An 18,052-nucleotide genomic window follows, 5' to 3' on the forward strand; every position below is an offset into this window, starting at 1 on the left:
CGGTGGAGGTAAATCCCTTCCAAGGGGCCTCTTGGCATCTGGATAGATGAGATGTTGATCAGCTCACAGGAAGCAGCTAACAGTGTGAAAAGGGCTGGGGCAAGGTATTCTGCAGTAAAAGGTTACAGCAGGAAGAAGGACGTGTCCAGTACATTGCCGGATTTAAGAATGCTTGAAGTTGTGTTGACTACCGAGAGGCCTTTTTGCTGCTGTTTTTGTCAAAAGGATCCATCACACTTAGAGATCTCCCTTTTTTACTCCGCCTGGCACGGCTCAGGAGCCCCTCACGCCACTGGAGGGCAGCGCTGGGCAGGTTTCTGACCTACCAGCTTGAGAACAGCTCTGAAAGGCAACCTGAATTCATTTGTTGGAAATGCCTGCATTGCTGGCAACCCTGGAGTGATGCTGGTGCCCGTGGCGCTTAGCAGGCTTCAGAGAAAAGCTAAATGCTCAGCCAGAACTAAAGGGACCGACAAGCAGAGCCAAGGAAGGAGCTCTCAGTCCTGTGACTGCACTGCCAAAGGGCTCAGCTGTGGGAAGGGGAAGCAGCAGCAGCAAAGTCTGAAGCAGGAGTCCACAGTCACAGAAGTACTCAAAAATGAACAGCTTCAGTGACCTCAGCAGATGGTAGAAAACACATAGGGAACTGTTTTAAACTTTTCCAACCTATTTTGGAAGACAGCCATAGAAATGAAGCGCTGGTAAATCCTGACAGAAGCACAACAGTGGCTGCATCAGGATTACAACTGTTCCAGTGAAAGCAAGAATGAGTGTCCCTCTCACATGAGAGGCATGGAAGGCTTATTATGAGGCTGCATAAAAATGTTCAAATGGATGGATCTAGAAACTTCCCAAAAACTATGGGAAGAAACATGGAAAGAGTCCTAATACTTTAAATCAGATGTCTAATGAATGCTAGGCCAGTCTTGCCTTTTTCCAATTGTATATATCATTTCTGGAAAGAAACATAATTCATATACGATTGGAATATTATCCATTTTATCCCCAAGAAATGCCATTGCAACTAAGTCACCCCCATACATATCCCAGGAAGAAGCAGCATCTTGTATTTTTAAAGTCTTCCATGCCAAACCCAGCTTGTCAGCATCATTTATTATGCTTGAATGCTTTATGAGACAGAAGCCACAAACCTGACAATTCAATTCTCATTTAGGTTGGGAGTGCACATGCCAGCCTAGCTGCACTGTCTGGCAAGGGATGAATCTTTCTGCTTCCAATTCAACTTTAGGTCCTCCTCTTTCTATTACAGGACATGACTTTGGAAAAATTTCCTTTCCTGTATCTGTGACCAGAAGGCAAGCCAAAGTACAGATGGCTGAGCTCCCCATAATAGTAGAACAGTTGCAGAAATTTAATTTCTCTGCATGGGGTAGGAATTGATCTATCTGTGGATCTTTAGCTTTGCTAGCCTGTAGGTTAAGTGAGTCACTGATGTTTCATGAGGGTCTACCAGAGTTTTAAAAAAACAAACCAAAACAAAAAAATTTAAACTCAATTTGATCCTAAGGCCTTTTTAATGCATGACTCTGAACCAAGGGATTTTACATATTTCTGACAGTCTCACTTCCCAACAGGTCAGCAGGGCAACCACTCTGAAGAAAATGGAATCTGAGAAGCAAGGAGAAAAATCTCTTTAGATGTGTGTGTTCTGAGAAAATGACAAATCACTGTCACTTGTACTCTATGAGACCAACTGAAAATGTCTTCAATTCAATTTCTGCCCCTCTGTAAAGTTTGTTAAAACATAGATTCCCTTTGCTCCTGCACAATTTCCTTTGACTCAGGGCAGACAATGTAATTTGGAGATTGATCAATACACAGCACCCAGTATTTCAGAGATTTCACAGCTTCATTTTACTTGGAAAAGTAAAAAATCAGACATTACTTTAAAATAGGGAATCCACTCCTGGCTCTTAACTTCAACACCAATACACACTGAACTTCAATTTCCTTTTTTCCCCATCAGTAACTTAACCCTAGTGGCAATTTCTATTAAAATCCTAAAGCTGACACTTGGTATTCCCCCCACCAAACAGCCACTGCAGTTAACACAATTCATCCCCTTCCCATAACTTTTAAGCTCATAATCCTTCACTAAATTAGCCAGTAAGGGCAGTGATTTGCTGATTCTGCCCAGCAGAGGACTTGATCTCTTGTCTTTTTCTATTGCTTAACAGAATTGGTACTTTAGTTATGAGCACATCCTTGTGGGTTTATAGAATCTCACTGTTAGAGGACAGAACACGTTGCTACAGTTTAGGACCCAAATCCCTTATCTGAGGACACACACAGGAATTGCCAGGGCAGCAATGGGTACAACACTTCCCAATTCATTCATCCATCTTCAGCTGAAACTGAGCTTCCAGGGGTGAAATCAGGTCAAAGCAAAGCAAAGAGTGAAATGAAATCTGTCCAACAATAAGCCTGGTGTCAGGCACCAAATCCACAGAGCCTGACCAAGGACAAAACAGTCACTCTCTGCTTCCTGGGGTGGGATGTTAGGAATTTTGAGCAGATGTTAATAGGATGAATACATACTACTTGTACAACCTCAGAATTATAATGCTTCTGAATACCAAAAGCATATTGATCTCCTGGAGTGCATCCTCAGAACATCTAATGGCTCTAGAGAGAGCAGAGAAATACTCAAAAAGGGTGAGGAAAAAAAAAGAGAAGATGCTTTAGATTGGAGAGTTTTATCAGTTAAAAAAGCCTTAGGGCACACAGGGAATGTTAAAACTGCACATGCAGACACACACTGAGGGATGCTGAGGATGCACACTTTGTGCATAGGAATGGAAGAATGATTTGCATAACTTGTATCATTATAACAGGGCTAAAACACTTCTAGGTTAAAAAAAAAAAAAAAAAAAAAGCTAAGGCCAGTGACAGAGAATACAGATACTGTTCAAAAGAAATTAAAGGGGAAATCTTATTTTAATGACCTCAGCTGTTATTAGTAATGCAAATCAGGGCTTTGTTCTAAAAGGACATCTCATTTCTAACCTGTAGTGTCTTTTTTACATGTGAGACATTTGAACACTCCTTTTTAAACAGGGGCTATGTAACTGGGAAATTAATTCTCTTTGCTTTGATATCTGTGTAGTTCAGCACTATACACACCATCAAAAGCAAACTCTTTTCCTCTGCACTAGAGGGCCAAGCAGTCAATGGTATATATGCTCTCTGCTCCATGGTACTGATCTCCAGTTTTTCACCAGCTCACAGAAACATGTCATATGTGAAGGAGAACAAGAAGAGGACTACACATGATCAGCTTGTTCAGAGGGGAGGTTTATGAGCTACAAATCAGACCAAGCTAAACCAAGAAAAAGATCACTGGGAAGTTAACTCTCAGCAGTGCCACCATAGAAGCATATCATAATTCTGTGAACTCTGGTCAATAGTATCATATATCCACTGAACCACTACAGACATTAAGCAAACAAACTGAAGAGACAAGAAAAGATTCCAGTTGTCCTGAGCTTCCCACTATCTGACCACAAAACCACACTCTCGTTTCAAATGGGGAATGAAGCTCAAGAGACATTTTAATCCTACACCCCTGCTCTAATTAATAATCCTATTTTATCAATATTTCATGGAGCTGTTATTGTGTCTCCTCTGACCATTACAGTTTTCACGTACTTCTCTGAGCCACACTGCTCTACAGCAGTGGAGTAGTGATGTTCTCCTTTTCAAGGGAACACAGAGAATAAAACTGGCACCTCCTGGTTTGTTTGGTTTTTTAACCCATTGCCTTTCCCAAGACCCTGCTTCAGGACTATCCTTTCAGCTTAGCCACTGTGCAACTGGGTAACCATTTATGCAAAAACATACACTGAGAGCCCTCAAGGACTCCTGCCCTCTGTGGTCCACTGTACAACCATCACATGGAAAATAAAATATATTCATCTCCTGAAAACTAAACCAAAACATAGTGTTGAGCACAATAAAGAACAGTCATGCATACAGCCATGAAGAATCACAGTCAATAAGGCACAAAAGCAATTATGCCAAAAGAAACTTTCCATTTTTTTCAAACTAAAGTGTTGACGAGGATCTAAGCTACCCTTTGCTTGACATAACTGAAGTGCCTGTCTCTTACCACAAAACCCTCACTCGTGTCACTCAGATGAGTACAGGATTAGATATGCTCTTGTGGCTGCACTTCCACAGGGTTAGGAGGTTACTGCTGCTACCCAATTCCTCATCAGCACAGCTCCACCAGAGACTGCTCTCCCTCTGCTTTGCACTCATAACTGCAAATGCAATCATTCCCCAAACAGATGTTGTTAACATGATCAAGAATATTAACTCAGCAACTAGAAGTGCTTAAAGTAATGGGAATTGCTTAGGTAACAGGCAGCTCAGGAACAATTACATGCGGCTACATGAAAAGTAAAACATCCCACAAACCACATCATGCTCTTCAAGGATCCTCTTTGGAAAACAGAATAGATACTCAAGATTCTCCATCAGAACAGAATCATTAAGATCAGTTTCCCTGAAAAACTGAAACACAGGAAAAGGCAGCACAAATTCCTGAATATAAAATGGGCTTTTTCTGTATGTTCTGTCAGTTTCTGAATGCTGTAACTTTCAACTGCATGAGATCTTCTTTAAAACAAACATAAAAAGTAAAACATTTAAGAGAAAAATAACCTGCTGACAGAAGAGGAGCACTCAGCCTGTGCTGGTTGGGAGAAGCATAGGTACAACATGCTAGCAAGGCTTAACCCAGCAGAGTTACTCTGAGGGACACGCACCCTCCCAGTGCCTCTCCATCCATGAGCCAGCAGCCATAACAGACCAAAGCATTTGGCAATACTCAATTACTCAAAGAAATCTGAGACTTCTTTCTGTTCATTGGTCTCCCTTAGGGCCCTGAGTGGGTTGCAACACCACAGACAGTTGCTCTGAATAGCTTGTACCCAAACATTCTGCTGGATGGCAATTAAATACATAAAATGTTACGTGTCCAAAGTTTGAAACAAAAAGGCCCAAGGCACCTGAGTAATGCTCTCCACACAGGGCACAGTGGAAGTACTGGAAGTACTGGAAATACTGCCACGTGACCCAGTAACAAACTATTGCCCTAAAGAAATCCAGAACCAAAAGGAACAGGGATAAAGTTCAAGATAGAATGAAAAGAAAAAAAAAACAACTTAATTTTACATGTGTAAGCCCATCACTGTTGTAGAGCTGCATGAGAAAGCAGATGTTATCCACATTCATTTGCTACACAAATACTACTCCTAGGAAACGTGCTAGTTGGACAATTCAAGACAAAGGGTTTTCACTGTTACTGTGAAATCTGTGTGCTTCAAGAGGAAAACAAGTGTTAGGGCTTTTTCCTTTGAAAAGGCAAAGATGGTGCTAACAAAGGCAATCAGGATCTGCAGCACACACTGATATTTTCTAGGATCAACTGCAAATAAATTAGACTTTGTTTTATCATTGTGCTTTATTCTAATATAATACTAGTACTGACAAGCAGTTAGTACTGATCAGCATCTTGGTAGTGGCTCTCAACAGCTCCTGACTGATCGGGCTGTGGTCCCCACACAGAAAAAGGCAAAGCAAACACACAGCCAAGGCAAACACCATCTCTGGCTTACCAAGTAATTTAAATACAGGAAAGTAAGTGTGCCTGTAGAGCTCTTTTATTATGTATTGCATCTGAATTATGTATGAAGCAGAAGACAAGCAGGAAATCTGGTGGAAAGAATCAGCACTGTGCAATAAATAGCATGTCCTCACCCAGGGTAAGACTTGAATGTGCCCTAAACCAGGTTTGCTACAGTTTCACTCTGTAATTCCCAGAGAATCTGCAAACTCATTCTAACTGCAAGAAGCTGTCCCATGTGCCTAAGAACTTCCCTCTAGCCGCATCAGAACACCTCTACACTGCAAAAACTTTCTTCTGTGTCATGCTGAAGTCTTATTTATCCTAAATAATGTAAAATAATAACATAATGCACAGGTACATGGCATCTGTAAGCCTGTAAAACCTAACTGCCTTCATGAGAGCTATTTAAATACAGAATATCCATCATGACTTTCCATAGTAGTCAGTGGTTTAGTGTGTGCCTAATCCCAGAATTGTGCAGATCATTCTGGGACTTTAATCAGAAATTTTACTCTTCTGTTGGGAGGTGTAACTGGTTCTGCTACTCTAATTCAATATTTACACCTCCACCATTTTCGTGAGGGGCAGATTATTTTTTTTTTAGGGTTGTTATGCCAGGAATGCACACAGAGTGGTGACAACACCTCTGTTAATTGTTACAGCAAGTTCTGCCATTGCTACCCATACTGGGACTACAGGAACTGTCAACAAACACAGATGATCAACCAGTATAACAATCCCTGTATTAAATCCTTTATCTCTTCTTTCCATTTGCTTTTGTTTTCTGATTTACGTTCTTAATTTTAAAGACAAAGTTGTGTATTATAGATAAATAAATAAAGACCTTTTTAAGGAAGTAGCAGCAGATAAATGATTACTCCTTTGAGACAGTTTTACAGGTTGGTCTGTCCTTATCCATTTCAATAGTCAAACATTAACAAGAAATATTCTTCCACCCTGCCACCTCTTTAGATTAGGTCTGTGCCTTGCACTGGACAAAATACTAAACACTGCTCCCCAAAGCTAAATTTAAAGCAGAAAGCAGTGTCTGTCAACTTCAAATACAGAGTCACACATGCAGACTGATGTCTCTTTTGAGCTGGGAAAACTTCTGAAACTCCAAGTTTAATTTTGTGCAAAGAATACCTGTGCTTTTTTCCTCCCGTTAGGCACCACAACCTTCCCTTGCAACAGGGACAGCTCTACAGCCAGCCCAGCTCCGGCAGTGCAGAAGAACTGCCACTTGGTGGCAGAGGTTGGATACCGGGATGACATTCCTGGTTCCCAACAATGCAGTGCCCAAGGTGAATCTCAAGATTACTTCTTCCCTCCTCTTTAATTACCATACATAATTATAGACAAATTAAAGATTCAAACTTAAACATTTATTCAATTAATCACTTTGAGTTCTAGTAGAATAAACAGTATCAAACCAATTCATTAGCTCAGGGGTTTGTTACTTTTTAACACACTAATTTTCTGTTTCCTCTCTGTGGTATCATGACTCACACAAGAGGTAAAACTTCAAACGGTCTTCGTGGGAAGACCATAAGAAGTTCTGAACCATCAAACCATTTGCTTTAACTCACAATAAACAGAAAATGGATTTGTTGCAATAATCATATTAAGCTTGCTTCAACACCCCTCTTCCAAAGACATCAAGTCTTAATCTTGAGTCTTTAGCTGATAATTCAATTACTAGCTTATTGAGAGGAACCATAAACACTTACTGCAATTTGGTTCACAACATGAATAAACAATATTCCACAGACACTTCTGCACATCTGCTCTGTGAGACCTTGCTCATCATTCCACTGCTGAGGAAGCTGCATATTTTATTTCTTTGACACTGCAAGAGCTCTGTTTGGCTGCAACATTTGACTGTATGGCTACAACCTTCCACCCCACGAGAAGGACAGCCCCAGCACTTCAGCAGCTTTGCCAAGACAGGAGCAAGATGCAGGACCTAGCCACAAAAAAAAAATCTTTTAAGTCAAGCCAATGAGACCCACCCAGATTTACATAATGTTCCCCTTTCTGGATCTATGCTCTCCACTTTCTGTTTCACAGTGCTTTTAAAACCCTCCTGACACTGTGAACCTCATAAACACACACAGTAATAACTAGTACTTTCATCTAGAAACAAAGCAAACTGAAAATCTCACGTTTGCAAGACTTTTACAGGACTGAGCTGAACACTGGGAGCTAAGTTTATGCCTCACCTTGGGCATACACACAAATTTGGTACCCAGGCTTTACTCCTCTCTACCCAAATCTCCAAGTCCTTAATGCCATCCAGAGGAAGTTACACACAAAGTTTCAGAACATCACTGCTGACAGCTACCAACTGTACAACAGTCAGTAAAGCAGCATGAGGAAAAAAGCTCTTTAAGGATAAGTAACTTTTTATCAACTGTTTTTTTCTGACAGGAAACTTTGGACAGACTGTACAAGTTGAACTTCAGGACAGAGTTTATAAACCACAGGCATTTAACCTCAGAAATAAATACCAGAAACCCTCCAAATAATAATTTCACCTAATAATCACTTTGTTTTGTCCACACAAGAAAACTCTAATCTAGAAACACTGACATACTTAAAGATCATCTTATTACAAACCATTCATAAAAGTCCAATTAACTGAAATTCATCCAGCTAATTTAACAGGTTAGCCAAGCTGGCTCTGTGTACACCAGCTGCACTTCATCAGCTAGGAGAACTCCAGTTAAAAGTATGTGCTTATCCAAATATTGTGGACCTCTTCTGACACTCTAAATGAACACAGAGAGTAAGCATAAATACACCAAGATGTTTCAGTAGTTGTGACTTTCAGGATCTACAACAATTATTACTGCTACTGAAGATGTGTTATCTTTCAATGAAGAAACAAATAAGGGCAAACACCAGAGCAGGAAGTAACCATGTAAGAGAGAAACCACATATTTAACATAATTCACAAAACATGCAGTCACTGCAGAGATTTAATATACTATCTACCAAACTTCCTTTAATTCAGAACTACATCACTCAGAATACTACTTTTTTAATCAATTACATTATTAACATTTTCCAAACCCCAGTCACAGCTGTCATTTGCCTCCTGTTTCAGCATAGGTGGGGATTTACCATAACAGGTATCTCCCACTACTGTACCTACACCTACTTGTATTTCCCATTCCACACACATACTCCTCCATTCTCTGAGCATTTCTAGTTATAGAATTGTAAATTGTGTATTTGGTACTTCAAGCCCTGTACGAGTTAGTTAGGAAATGCACCTTCCTCTTTCACTTCATCAGTGGGCATGAAGCCTGGAAAAATTGGATTTTAATTTAATCCGATAAACCTGGGATTTGCTAAATTCCTACAAATCCTTCTTTTGGAAAAGTTCAGGTAAGAACAAAAATGTATATGCAAAATTTCCTAATGTTTTATAACATTTATTAACTATTTTCATGGTTCTTAGAATCAAGGTCTCCAGGCTCTTAATTAATGATGACAACAGCATTGGCCTATGCCTCTATCCAAAAGAAAATTTGCCCTCTGTCAATGTTATATCTTTATCAGTTGCTCTAGCTTCTTCCTTTGAGAGATCTTTATCTTCACAACAGTTTGGAAAAGTCCCTTTATTTTAAGATCACACAAATCTCACCAGGTCACCCAAACCCCTTTTCCAGTCTCCACCACACCATTCATGAAACAAGGCAGCAAAGCTGAAGTCAGCTCTCAGGATTCAGCCTTGCAGTTTGGACCATTTCCTTTATTCAGCCCCTGCAGACTCTTCTCCTTTTCAAGTATTCAAGCATTTAAGGTTTGCTAATGCATCTTTTTTTTTTTTTTTTTACTTCTCACATGGTTTTGCTAGACACATGCAACATGCTACACAGCTTAAAAAAATAAATAAACAAATAAAAATTATGTAAATGTCCTTAGAATGGCCCAACAGAACAGCTCAGCAGCCAGCATGAGCCCTGGCCCAGAGGCTGTGCTCATTGTCACTGTACCTGCTGAGCACAGCCCCAGCATTCAGAGCATCAGAAAAAGGGCATTACTGTAACAATGACAAAGACAGCCAGCCCTACTTGCACAGTGTTTAATGAGCAGCACAGACCACACCACTGGGAGAATGACAGTCCAGGATGGTTTGTTGTTGAGTTTTTTTAACCCCAAATTTCTATCACCTTTCAAAGCATTTGAGTTAATCAGAGAGCCAGTTCTGAGAAAGCAGCACATTTGATTTCTAGTCCTTTTGCAAAAAAAAAACAAAAAAACAGGCCAGAAGGACAAAGAACAAAACTTAAGAAGATCAAACTACACTCACTTTGAAATCTTTTTGCCTTCACAGGATCTGACCTGTAATTAGAATGCTGATGTCCTGTTATAATAGAGACAGAAGTAGAATTACAAAGAGAGAATAGAATAATTTTCAGGATAGAGCATTACTCACAAACTGGAAGAACAGGTAACAATGGACAGACTTCTAGCATCAGTTCTTTCCATGTTTCAGACTTCTGCAGAGGCAAAATAGAAGATCTGAAAAATAAAAATATTTCTGAATTTTAAAAAAGAACAAAACAAAAAAAACCCCTGCACAAAGAATATATAAAAAAACCCACCAAAACCCAAACCATCCTGAGCTATGTACTTCTACTCTTCCCCTTTAAGTTTTCCACAGAACACTGTTTTTGTAGCTGCCAATTCTGTGACCTTGCTGGAAGTCACCAAGCCAGAGATCAATTAGTGAGTACAGAACAGAGAAGCAGCGTTGACTGCAGTCTGTCCCTTGGGAAGAGCTGCTGTGCTTCAGGGTAGGAGCAGCAGAAGCCTGGAAGATTGTTATCCAGTGGGAGTGTGGATGTGCAGGTTGGTTACTAACTGCAAGATGCACAGTTCAGCAGAACTGAAAGGAAGCAGGAAAAATCCCTTTTCCCCTCAACTTCCACAGTTAAAATTTTTGTTGCTTCTCTTTGAAAGGGAAATGTAGTATAGACAGTGAAGGGGGAAAAAAAAAAAAAAGATAGAAAGAAAGTAGTTTGTACCAGCAGTACTGAAGGCTTGAAGCTACAGAGATGCCTCTTCTTCTCTGAATGGGTACATGGAGTAGAGAGCTTCAAATGTTGCAAGGTTACTTCTGGTTTGCACAGCACAAGTAACCCAGCACATTATCACCAGAGACAAAGGGACCGAGACTCCTCCTGTGCTGCTGGTTAGAGGGAGGTGCCAACACTCACTGCTCAGATCTGGGTTTTAGTGTATTGGACGTTTCTGTTTGTTCTAGAACTTCAACTACTTTAACAGACATTGGAATTAAAAGCTGCTCTGACTTCATGTTGTGATACTGAGTTGGAGTACCAATACATTCAGGAAACACACCAGTTTCTGCAAGGTATTTTATCCCAAGAGTACAGCTTGTGAACATTTTCCAAATGCCATTGAATTCTGGCTATAGTATCAAAAAAAAAAAAAAAAAAAAAAAAAAAAGACTTTATAAAATTCTCATTATAATAAGATTTTAGACAAGATTTCTGACCACAGTACAGCTTTTTCTGAAAACTGTAATTTTTATGGCTGTACTGCCAGCTGCACTAAAACTCTGACTCAAGTCCTGGGCTTCAGTGTCATGGATAAGACACTCAGCTACTGCTTCCATCAAAAAAACATAGATCACCAGACACAGAAACAGATAGGGAAAGGAAATAACATGCAGTTGAAAAACCACAGAGAAAAACAAAACAAAACAAACCAGCAATGAAAACAAAAAACTTTTTGTACCAGAAACAGATTGAAAACAGAAAGATTATTAGCCTTTAGGAATAAAAAAGCCTATTCATTGTTGATATTAAGTTTAACACCCGCAGAGATGGAAGCTGGGTTTAGTTTTGATAGCAGCATAAACATTAAAGATAAGCCAAAAGCATTTAGAAAACATGGGTGCAGTACAAAGTCTCATGTGATGAGAGATATTTTGCTTTTAATCCTGACCTGAAAACCTCTTGTATGACAGAGCCTCTTTTCAGTGGAGTCACAGTCCTGCCTAGTTAGTGATAAAAAGGCCACCCAAGTTGTTTCTACTTCAGCAGGTTTTCCATTCTAAACTTCAAAGGAAAAGGAAAAAAACTCTGCCCAATATATCTACCTAAGGACCTGCACCACCCTCTTGTCTTCCCTTAAGTGGTCCAGTCACACCGTTCCCAAAGCAGTAAGCCTTACTATCAACATTTTTATAGAAAGAACATCAATATTCCCCCAAATACTTCTCTACTTGCCATTAATATAAATGAAAATATTTATCTCTTATTGGTATGAGATAAATGTGCATTATATCCTACCCACACATAGGTAACCTGTACCTATGAAAATAAAATTAAAAACTTGGGTTTACAAATATTTCAGGATGCTGCTGACCTGCAGCTTCACTCACACAACTTCACCTGGGCTGGCTCTAGGCACAGGAAGGGAGGGATGTCACAACGGGGTGACACCAAGGGGAGCTGCAGCATCAAGTACACCCGGAACCACCACACTCAGCACAGCTGAGACACATCAGACAAACCCATGAAATCAGAAGATTAACAAGCAGAGCAGCACAGATTGAGATATGCACTCTTTCTTTTTTTTAACCTAGACCTTTGTTGCTTTTAATAATTCATATAAAGTAGCAAATGACTCACTAATTGCATTTCTAAATTGTAACTCAACCTGGAATCAATCGCACATGGCATAACTTCTGTTCTTATTTGAAGCTAAATCCACCACAGAGCATGCAGTAGCCTCTCTAATAATTGCATTAGTCATAATCTGAAAGTGTTTCCCACTTACTCAGTTCCAGTTTTGCTTGCTCTTCAAGCTGATCCTCATCCCTATCACTGAAAAGATCTCAGAAATGTTACCCCACAGAGCTTTCTCTGGGACTTGAAGAGCACTGTGTTACATTTCATGGTGTGATTCCTCTTTTTTTAGTGTCTAATTTTCCTCCACTACTATTTCATCTCCTGTGCTCCATTCCAAAGGCAAACAACTATCATCCAGGATTGCACCAGATGTTAGCAAGCACTCTGTAAAACTCTTAGTAATGAGGTAGGCACACAAAGAGCTGCCAGATTCATGTTTGACATCTTTTGTTCTGCAGCACAGACTCTAGGTTTGTAAGCACCCTCTTCACTGGACAGCTTGATTCTCTCCCTTTTATGCCTGAGACTTTTTAAAAAAATGAATACAGATCTTTTAAGCAGTTTTCACAATAAAACTCTTTGCTACATCATGCCTCAGGTTAACCACCTAATAGCTGCAGGCCAAACAAAAATGAAAGCAGAATGGAATAAACAAAATAAAAGCTGGGATCAAGTACACAGGAAACAAGATAAATTCTGACAAGAAGGGATGCTTGAGGACCAGAGGGATGGCACTTGAGAACTACCAAATAGAAACTCAAGTTAAACAACTTTTGCAGGATCCCCACTAGGAAACAGTCCTGTTAGAGCCCATGTTACAGTAAAACTCCACTGCCAGCTGAGTCCCAGGACAAGCTGGGTGTAAGGAGAGCTGCTTGGTCAAGACTGGGATACACTTTCAGATCACCTGCAGTTACCCCTACACAAGCAAGGCTGACCCATCCTAGCAATGACTGCTCTAGGACTGATCTCATGTTCCTTTCCCTCCTCTGTGGATCTTTTGCTTACACCCTGCAGAGAAACAGATTCAATTCAAATCTGCCAAGTTTTCTCTGTTTATTTCTCTTTCTGCATCCCCAGACCACTCCCAGCCATTGACTACTCAGGCATCCAGCCTCTGATTTCAATGCAGTTTTGCAGAAATATTTTTACTGACTCTGGGTTGTAACACTTCCAAAGTCATCCTGGAAGGACAGAGGTTTTAAAAAAAGCAACTACCTTGTTTCCCTATCTGAACGCAGCTTTAATCCACCCAACATCTATTTTTATGCTGCTTATATTATAACCTTTTAACTTTCACCTTCTGCTCACTACGTTGTTGGGTTTTATTTGTAGAAGCCAGAGGATATCATGACTTCCCACTTTGTTTTCTGTATCCTTTGGCATTCCACCTCCTGTCTTTTCTCATGACTTCTCTCCACAGAAGCAAACACAGCAAGACAGAGGAGTGGCTCTGGAAAGTGTTTTATGCTGTATGGTTGTTTCCAACTTCATTCTTGTCATGAAAGATGAGTTGCTTTTTCAGACTCCAAGATTTTATTGCAAAAATTTCACATTTCCAAGCCAAATTCTTGGCTTATCATCTTTCTAAATCCAAGCCTCCCATGTGAGAACTGTTCAAACACTGCCAAAATTCAAAGCATGCAAACAGCCACATTAAATGTGTCATTAGTCCCACCGAAATAAAAGTGAAGCTCATGTAATTATTTGTTTTTCTAGATTAAAAAGATGCAAAGTCAAATATGTTCCTTTTCAAACCCTCCAATTTTTTATTTTTAAGCTCCTGTGAAGGTTCTGAGACTAATTTCACATGTAGCTATAGCTTTCCTATGAAGACTTTTAAAATACACACCTCACACAGAGTTATTTTTTTCCAGTTCAAAGTCTGTCCTCAGACATCTCTGCACAAATCCCATTAACTTCAGCACATGTCTAAAGGCAGAATTTGAAACCTGTAAAGAACTGGGTCACTGGACAATGGCAAGTCTCAAGTAGAGATTTCTTTTCTGAATTGTAACAAGAGAAAAATACCTCTTCCCTCAGGCACCATGTGAACATTCCCATTCGTTTGTAAACAATACCAAACACTTGAAATCTGGTAGGTTACATTTCATCCTCAGGACTTTTCCCTTTACTAAAGCTAATAGCCACTTAGTCCTCAGCACAGGAGTTGTAGCTGATGGGAGATCACCCCAGCAAAGCATTCTGTGGGGCTGCTGCTGCAGGTTTCAGTGCTTGGTTCACTCCAAATTTGAAATTGGGAGTTAGCAACAACTGTTTGTAAAGGGCCCCTCTGTATTTTTCTCATATGATTACTTTCACTCCATTATAGACACTTGCTACAGCACAAAAACTATACAGTACTTCAGATCAGACCATTCAAACCTGATTTGGTCACTTGGGAGACACAAAGAGACAGGGCAGGACACTATGCAGTACTCAGAAGTTAACTATGAGTCCTCTTCCCACAAACACTTTTCCTAGAAATTTTAGATTTGCTGGAATCACTTAGATCACCAACTTCTTTCCAAAAAGAAAACAAAAAAAATCCAATTTACACCCCCATGACACAGACTCTGTATTTTCAAAGATTTGCCCTCTAGATTTGCTTCTACTCTTGACTGTGAGGGCAGCTGACTGGATCCAGCACAGGGCCTGGAATCCTACTCCAGACTCTGCTCCTCCAGCAAAGCATTTCACCTGACTTCATCTGTGCATCTACAGCCCCTGTGATGCCCTGGATCATGGGGATGCTGGTAACAGTCTACAATACATGATAATGTCTTAAATATTTCTATGGAAAGATATGCAGGAAACACACATTTTCATCATAGTTATTTTTCTAAGAAGAAAACATCTTTCTATGCCAGTATTTCATCCCAAGAAAGTGCATAATTATTGTTAATTACTTTAACTTTCATGAAGATAACTAATTCCAGGTTGCTTTTGGCACAACTAAAGCTCTCATCTTTTATTGGATAGACCTATAAATTCAGTTTTCCTCCTTTTTATTCCATGGACCCTAAAGACAGATACATTTTTCCAAACCTGAGATATTCTTTTCCTTGTCAAATTTATATCCTTGTACTGCAGTGCCATAGCTCGTGCAGTCCCCTCTATTCTAAATTAATCCATCAATTCCCATTCCTCTGTGTGTTTGCCCTTGCCAAATCATCAGCCCAAGGGAGAACTCACAGAAAAACTCTACATTTCACTCAGACCACAGCTGAAAATATTTTTCTCCTTCCTCTGCCAAAACTTCTGAGATGCCAACTCGAGCAGATTTTTCTCTCCTTACCACACACCCAGCATCACTGCACAGCCACTGCTTTTTCACAGCTGCCCCTTCCCATTCCACTTTTCCTGCAGCAGGATGGATGAATTCTGGGATGAATTCACACTGGATCTCCATGTGCTGGAATCAATGTCAAATTAAAAAGTTCTCTAATTAAGTCCTTGGATCAGACCTTGATTTTCTAGCTGTTATCTTCTTGCCCCTTCTCAAGACCTACACTGATATTTTAAGGCCACAGGGGAGATTTAGCTAAACTCATTCATTGCTTTGAAATCTCTTGATTCGAGACTTGAAAGCAGGAACTGAGATTCCTCAGATTTGTTTCTCCTTTCAATCTTTAAACATCAGGAGATAAAACTCTGTTAAAAGAGCTGAGCTATGTCTGACTCTTCAGAACTAAGGTGACACTTTAGCCACAGGCTTGCAGAGCAGTCTATAGAAGGTAAATTTAATTTGAACAAGCTGGACCTCTCACTACATGTAAAGTTATTAATACACATCTGTTCTCTACTTCCATGCTAATGCTGCAAATCACTCTTTTGAATGAAAGTTACTGTTTCATTTCAGCACTGCAAATCTCCTGATCCCACTGCCTATTGCCAAAATGCCCTCACAGGGCCACTTCAGTACAGCATGATGTGTACTGATTATTTTGGCATAGAGCTCCCCAGTCAACTGATTTTCATCTTTCCAGCCTATATAAAATAAGCTTTGAAAACTGTAAGAAGCAATATTAGATACATTTGCCGTGAATTTGTATGTTGAAAGCTGAATTTGAAAAGGTACTTGACCTAGAAAACCTGGTAGAAATGTTGAAGTCAGATGAAGATATCCACTATTTGACTGTTGAAGCAAAACCATATTCTGTGAAACACACATCCAAGTGAAAAAAACCCCACAACACTGTACTCAATCCTCTCTCTCCTGATACGTGAAGGTTCTAGCACTACCTGAAGTGCATGTTAGCACTTCCCTCAAGAGTTTGATGAACAACAGAGCTTGGATTTTGGATCTCCACCTTCAGCTTCACCATAGTGCCCATCTGCTCCAGTCGGATGTCTGGGATTAGGAAGAATTACTGCAGGCCAGTTGAAAGCTAACTTGAACACATATGTCATCATTTCTATAAGAGAAAGATGAAGATGACTGAAAGTCCTATTTCTTGTGAAGCCTGACATGCCTAAAGACACCACAAAGCTCCCTTAACTTTCATGTCCTCAGACAACACCGAGGATTCCATACGGGTAATGATTACTCACACGAGTGCTCCTCAGCTCAATTTCGGAAAATACTTTCTTCTGCACAGCTGTAGATGTTGCAGTGGGATATAAAATCCATCACAGACGTGCACTGCCTGGGTAGGGGGTTCCAGGGCCCTGCCTCACACCTCACCCCAGCCCTCAGCTTTGCCCCTTCCCTCCCTCTGCTCCCCGGGCCCAGCACCTCCCTGTCCCTTCAGCCGTGGGGGGACGGGGCTGCCTGTGGTATTCACACTCTGGACCGCTGCAATCGCGTCCGGATGATGATGAAACACCAGTCCCCGCCGAGGTGCCGGAGCAGCGGCTCCTCACACACACACAGAGACACAGACACACCGACACACACAATTATCACACACACACACACACACACACACACACACACACACACACACACACACACACACACACACTCACACACACACCTGCCTCCCTCCAGGCCCGGCCGCCCCTCAGCCAGGGATGGGGAGGACCCTACCGCGACGCTTACGCACTCTGCGCCCGGCACGCAAGCATCTACGGCATTTGCGCAACGGAGGCACTCTCAGGTGCAGCGCCCGCGTTGACGACATTACGGAGAATTCGTAAGAACACTGACCTCTTTGAGGGGCTTTACGTAAGTGACGCTGCTAGGTTCAGGCTTGGCCGCTCCTGAGCCCCGCAGCTGGGGCAGCTCCCTGACCTGCTGAGAGCTTTCTCCCCGACCCGCATAGCGCCTTTTCCCCGCGCGGCGGGTGGGATTACGCAGTTTACGCAAGGAGTAGCGGCTCCAGGTAGGAAACCGGAGGGGCCGAGCCCAGCAGCCTTACGTCAATTCCGTAAGGCTGCGCCGGCCTGCCGCGAGGAGGCAGGAAACGGCCGACTCCGCTCCGCTACGGAATTGGCGCGGCGGCCCAGCATCCCCCTCCGCAGTTGGCGTAAGGCTCCCTCTCAGGTGCAGGCAGGGGGCGGGCTCACGTTGCCCGGCAGCCACAGCCTATGGGGGCGCCGGGCGCTGTCACGTGCCCGCGCCCCGCTCGCCGCTGCGGAGCCGGAGGAACCGGACGGGGCCACGGAGCCGGGACGGGGCCGGGGGGCTGCGCCGGGGCCGGCGGCGAGCGGGGTGAGGCGGGCGAGCGGCGGGGCCGGCGCTGGGGAGGGGTCGGGGCGGCAGACAGCCCTCCCTGCGCGCCCC

At 41.7% G+C, this 18,052-nt stretch overlaps 2 protein-coding genes across 5 annotated transcripts in view; one reads left to right on the forward strand and one right to left on the reverse strand.

Annotated features, from left to right (window-relative positions):
- CRB2 (crumbs cell polarity complex component 2) overlaps positions 1 to 18,052 on the reverse strand; it is a 57,586-nt gene that overhangs the window by 39,165 nt on the left and 369 nt on the right. The window contains exons 1-2 of one of the 2 annotated variants that reach the window (XM_030460966.1): positions 17,477 to 17,674; positions 10,101 to 10,186 (exon numbers count right to left, since the gene is read on the reverse strand). The gene's annotated coding sequence lies outside the window, so the exon portion shown is untranslated. Of the gene's footprint in view, positions 1 to 10,100; positions 10,187 to 17,476; positions 17,675 to 18,052 lie in introns of those variants that run through there. The other variant, XM_030460965.1, reaches the window with a different exon arrangement.
- The window catches only part of STRBP (spermatid perinuclear RNA binding protein), a 46,717-nt gene continuing 46,570 nt past the window's right edge, over positions 17,906 to 18,052 (forward strand). For 2 of the 3 annotated variants that reach the window (XM_030460971.1, XM_030460969.1), the window contains exon 1: positions 17,941 to 17,980. The gene's annotated coding sequence lies outside the window, so the exon portion shown is untranslated. Of the gene's footprint in view, positions 17,981 to 18,052 lie in introns of all 3 variants that reach the window. The other variant, XM_030460970.1, reaches the window with a different exon arrangement.

Source organism: Calypte anna, chromosome 17 (assembly GCF_003957555.1).
Source record: "Calypte anna isolate BGI_N300 chromosome 17, bCalAnn1_v1.p, whole genome shotgun sequence".
NCBI lineage: Eukaryota > Metazoa > Chordata > Aves > Apodiformes > Trochilidae > Calypte > Calypte anna.